Source organism: Oryx dammah, unplaced genomic scaffold (assembly GCF_014754425.2).
Source record: "Oryx dammah isolate SB20612 unplaced genomic scaffold, SCBI_Odam_1.1 HiC_scaffold_26, whole genome shotgun sequence".
In the NCBI taxonomy this organism is placed as follows: Eukaryota; Metazoa; Chordata; class Mammalia; order Artiodactyla; family Bovidae; genus Oryx; species Oryx dammah.
The window spans coordinates 89,855,963-89,861,962 of record NW_024070210.1 but is presented as its reverse complement, the minus strand read 5'-3'; positions in this window follow the sequence as shown (position 1 = coordinate 89,861,962).

The following is a 6,000-nucleotide window of genomic DNA, read 5'->3' as shown; positions in this document are numbered from 1 at the left end:
CTCAGAGGTGGACTGTGTAGATGAGGGCAGGTGGGCCCCACCCTAGAGGCCTTGGCACCGCCTAACAGAAAGACTGGCATGAATAGTTGTAGGGAGGGGTCTGCAGGAAAGACTGGAGTTATGCATTTTCTGTTTGTTTAGTTTTTTTTTTTTTTTTTTTTTCCTGCTAGCTGGGAGAAGTAAGAGCTTGGCATTGGGAATTTAGCCATTAGAGAAAATGAAGCAAGTTATTCTTAAACTTAGAGTCAGTGGGCTGAGATTGGAGCCCTCTCATCCGTGTTTGCACCTCTTGTGTGAACCCAGGAGAGAAAAGACGGTGCTCATGGTCTGGCCCAGGCCTTTGGTGAGATTCAGACCTTCCGTCGCGGACCTGAGGATAGGTAGCCTTGCTTTCTGATTGTGCTTCCTTTCCCATTCCACCAATCATTCGGTGAAACAGTTTTAAGTGGAAAGCACTCAGTAAACAGGATTGAGTTTTTCCAGGACATGAAACTTCAGAGGGATGTCACAAAATCACCTTCAGAGAAGTGGAGTGCTTGTGAGGCCAGGAAAACAAGAGTCCTTAAAGGAACTCTCTTATCAAACACTGCAGAGTGCTATATTTCCTGCCTTATAATTGTGATGAATGGTATGGCTTTGTTTTTAAACAACACCTAATCTTTAAAATACTCTGCTGGGAAGCCTAGCATTTTTCCCCCAGAATACGTCCACTGTGTATATTAAATTGACTAAACATTCAGAAGAAGGAGCACAAACCAGGCCCAGGAGAGTCTATTGCTCAGTGTAAGTGGGAGGGAGGGAGATGTTACCAATACTGAAAATACACTAAAATTCTGATTAAAATACCAGATCCAATCTCATGCAAGTCTCTTAGGAACACTGACATTATTGAAAATAAAATGGAAAAAAGCGATTACTGACTGGCATCAGCATCTAATTGTTTAATGAACATAACACGGCCTGGATCCTATTACTAACGTTCCTCTCTTTGGACAAATGTCCCCTGATGAAGGAAAGTTCTTTTTTGGTTGCAGAGTGGCCTTCAGAAGTTGGACGCTCTGAGAGATGACAAACAGGCAACATCTTTTTCTTCTTGATCCCAAGTCAAGTTCTGGCAGTTTTTGACAGGTCATAAACACACATGAAATGCTAAATGTAGTGGGCTGTTAGATGCTTTGCTGAAAGTTGAAAAACATTTTTTAAATAAAATTTCCTTATGTCTCCTTTTTTCCACACTCTCAACTCTGACATTCAAGTGTACTTCATGAACCGACATGTAATAACATTTGAAAACCAAATTCAGAAAACCCTCATGAATGCTCTCTTAAGAGCATTCTCCGCTCTTAGAGAATCTGCAGAGAGTGATGGTAAGGGTACTATTGGGAATCTTCTTAGGGACAAAGAGATGAATACTGCCATTGATTGTTAAGAATGACGTTTATGTAATCAAGAGAAGCGTGTCTGTTAGAGATCACTAAGCATTTAGTTACTGTGAAGTCTGTCCTTGTTTTCGTTTGAATGCTGACATTCATCACACCCTTCTGGAGAGGGTCTCATCCATTGATTTCCCCAGTATCACTCTTCCTTGGGTTTCCAACTGGCTCTCAGAATATATCTTCTCCAACTCGTCTATAGGCTCTTCTTCCTCAGTCACCTTCTTAAATGCTGGAGTTACATGGGATTCCACCCATAGGCTCTTTCGTTCTTCTTCACAAACTCACTGGGTAAAGTCAATCCAAAGGCTTCAATAATTCTTCAGAGACAACACTCCCATTTATGGCTCCAGCCCTGACCTTTCCACTGAGGTCCCTCATGTGTCTCCTGTCTCATGACCTCACAGTCTCCTTCGAGCCCAAGTTGCAAGCCTGGACATTGTCCTGAATTCCTCTCTGCCCATCTATCATCATCCTAAACACACTTTAGCCATCCACTCTGTCTCTTCCCACTGTCACCGATTTATTCTTGCCAACATCATTTTGTGTCTGGATTTCTTTCGCAATGTCCTAACTGGGATATCTCCTTCCAGCATGCTCTCTCTGACTGAGACCACAGGGACTTTTCTAGAGTACACATCTGAATGTGACACTCCTCTGCTAAAAACCCTTGTTCAGACACTCACGGCCCTCAGCATAGAGTCCAGACTTTGCACAGGCGAACAAGGGCCTTCATGATGGAGACCACTTTCCCCTCTCAGGAAAATCTCCCCTGTCGTTGCACACCAGACTGAATGTACTAAGTGGGCATTTTCTGTTCCCTCTGCTTAGAATAAATCCCCTTTCCCCTCATGCCAGCTCTCTTCTGGATCTATGACGCCTTCTTTTGGCTGAGACATCACCTTTGCTGGGAAGCTTTCTCTGCCTTTTCAGTACTGCTTAAGGTACCTCTCCTAGGCACTCCTGTGTAATCCCCATGTCATGGCGTGTAACTCACTGGATTGCAGTAGCACGTTTTTCCCTCTGAACTGTAAATGCCTTCAAGGAGAGAAGTGTCTTGTTCATTATATCCCCAGTGATCATTTATTCCAGATGCTTGACAAATATTTGAAGCCTGAATGAATGCAGTTGCCTCAAAAACCTGTTCCTTAGTTTTTTGACTCTGAAGTCTGAACAAGGAGAATATCGTCATTAGCTCAGCTTGGGTCAGTTTCTGTCCCTGGTCCAATGAGCTGAGTTAGGGGTGTGAGGGCAGGGGTGGAATCTCTTGGAAAGGAGTGTTGGGGTGAAAGCAGTGCTTACAAGAACTAGCATGTTCTAGCATGCTTACTAGAACTATACAAAGTCTTTCATCGAAATAATAAAACTACATTTTATTTTTAAAAATCATACTTTGTATATTTTTCAGTAAATCATACAGCTTCCTCCCATTGGTCCACTATAAAGAAGTGAAACTGTTATTTTCATGATAACACATAAAATAAAAATTATAGTCACATCTTACTCAATACTAGCCACTCCTCCATCCAATCATTCACAAATATTACGAAGAGCCCACTATGGGCCAAGCTCTCTGCTAGGTAGTACTAGAGAGATAGTGGAAAATAAAACAAAGCCCTTGTTTTCAGGGGGTGTGTAAAAATAAAGACACATTTATAATTATCAATTATGAAATTCACCATGAAAGAATGAGTAGGGTGATGAAAGAAAGAATAATCTGGAGGATTAGTTCATTTATTGGAGTCAAGGTATGCTTCTCAGAAAAAAAAAAAATTCAAGCTAAGATCTGACTTCTTTGGAAAGAATGGCTGGGAATGCTGAGCTGAGGGAGGTGGGAAGGACAAGAGCAGAATTAGAAATCTCCAAGGCCATATTATGAAAGTCTTGGCAAAAGGCTGGGTGATGGCAACTGTCATGCAAAGATGGATTCAAGGCATTTTTGGAGGTTGAACTGTTTGTACTTCTGATAAGCTGGATGTGAACTGATCAGGAGTGAATCACAAAGAGATTCCAAGAATAATAGTTTGTGTAGAAATTGATGTAAGCACATGGACTCTGATGCCGTATCATCTGAGTTTAAATCGCAGCTCCACTATTCAGTAAGCTGTGTGGCCTTGGGAAAATCACTTAACCTCTCTGTCCCTTAGTTTCTTCATCAATGATGTAAGTGATAATAACAGCTACCTTGCAGATTCATTAAAAGAAAGAGTTATTACATATAAAACTATTTTGGACATCGCCTGGCATGTGATTAGGTTTTATTACAAACTAAGAAAGAGGTAAATTTTCAGGTCTCTGATTTTTAAGCAATGGGGTAGTATGGGCGATGTTTATTGAGATGGGAAAGACTAGCAGAGGAAGAGGTTATGGCAGAGTGAAGATCAGAGTTCAGGTTTAGATACAAGTTTGAGATTGCTGCACACCTTTTACATCCCCTTTGAATAGGAGTCTGGTCTCACAGGAGATGCCCGAGCTGGAGACATCAGTCTGTGAGACTTCAGATTATAGGCAGGATTTGAAGACCAGACATGGAAAAGACAAACAAGGGAAAGTGTTAAAGTGGGTGTGTGAAGTGAAATGTGAAAGCATAGCCAAGAACTAAGCCACGAGAGCTCTCAAAGCTGAGCAGTGCCCAGTTGTGTCTGACTCTTTGTGACCCCATGGACTATCGCCCGCCAGGCTCCTCTGTCCATGAGGGATTCTCCAAAGCAAGAATACTGGAGTGGGTTGCCATGCCCTCCTCCGGGGGATCTTCCCACTCCAGGGATCGAATCCAGGTCTCCCGCATTGCAGGTGGATTCCTTCCCGTCTGAGCCACCAGGGAAGCCTGAGCTGAGTAGAGAAGTCAAACGTGACTTAGGTGCAGTGCTGTTACACGTGCACGAGCCAAGCAGAAAGAGAAGCCGCTAGTAAACTGTGAATATAAGGAATATGGAAACAAAGGACCTCTGTAGGGCTGCACCCCACAGGCCTGCAAGCCTTGTAGTTGCCCTTCCTCCAGCCTGAAGAAGGAGCCCAGAGCCAGCACAGAGACACCAGTGGTTTAATGGAGAGGGGATCTCACACGTCTGAAAAATAGGCACCCTACCCCAGCAGACAGGATGTGGCAGTAATCTTAGCTCCTTGGGGGCGAAGCAAAGGGCTACTATTTGCAGGAGGAATTGTCCTCGGGTTGGTTCATCAGTTACCAGGGCAACCGGCAGCTAAGCACATCCCTCACCGCCCTCAGGTTACCCACGGTCACAAGGGCAGATGTTCCCCCTTAATAAACCAGCAGGTGGAGCTGTTCTGGCCCAAAGGTTAGAACAGTCCCTAGCAGGGGCAGGGGGTGAGCAGGTTCGGGTGAGAAGGGAGTAGGTGAAGCAGGGTCTGGCCCAGCAGATAACAAAAAGCGAGAGAACAGTCATTTTGAGTGTCCTGACCATGCACCCTCCCTTCCATTTCTATTTTAATGGAGCCTAAAAATAGAATTCTCTGTTGACTCTTGTTAGGTTGATTTTGTGGCTTCTCTGTGACTCACTGGAGCCTCTTCATCGGAAGATTTAAAAGAAAGTATGGGGTTATTTGGAGATTTAGGTGGTTCAGTGGCTGGATTTTCCATGGTGAGGACAGAAGGTGAGACACAACTGAACGTGAACCAGACAATGAAATGCATTATAAGCTGTGCTGAGGAGCTGAAACATAACAGTTCAGTTCAGTCGCTCAGTCATGTCCAACTCTTCGTGACCCCAGGCACTGCAGCACGCCAGGCTTCCTTGTCCATCACCACCTCCCTGAGCTTGCTCATACTCACGTCCATCAAGTCAGTGATGCCATCCAACCATCTCATCCTTTGTCATTCCTTTCTCCTCCTGCCCTCAATCTTTCCCACCATCAAGGTCTTTTCCAGTGAGTCAGTTCTTCACACCAGGTGGCCAAGTATTGAAGCTTCAGCTTCAGCATCAGCCCTTCCAATGAATATTCAGGACTGATTTCCTTTAGGATTGACTGGTTTGATCTCCTTGCAGTCCAAGGGACTCTCAAGTCTTCTCCAACACCACAAGGCACCATTAAAAGGTATTAAGCAAGGGTGAAGCATGTTCTTCATGCATCTTAGAAAGATCGCTCTTGAACACTGTGGAGAACAGTTTGGAAAGGATCAAACCAGAAGGTGGGAGGCTGACGGTGTTTCTGCAGCAGTGACCCAGGATGGCAGTGAACCATGGTAGGCACTGTTCAGATTCCAGTGATAACCACAGTGAGAAACAGACAGGACTCAGTGAGTGAATAGATAGGGAAAGCGTTAACACCAGGGTTTCTGGTTTGTTTACAGACTAGTCTGTGCCTTTAAAACACTACGCTTTTCCTGAAACATACTTGGGCTTCACACGGCATTCTCAATGCTTTCTATAGCAATGACCCTTTAATTTTCAAATGTGTTCTCATTCTGTCCCCTGATGAATGCACAGTCATTAGGTAGCTCAAACAGAAAATAAAGATGCAGATTTACTTCATGTGGGCTCAGTTCTCTGGGCCCCAGGCCTAGACAGAGGAAACCAACTCTATTACCTAAACCACAGAAGCTGAA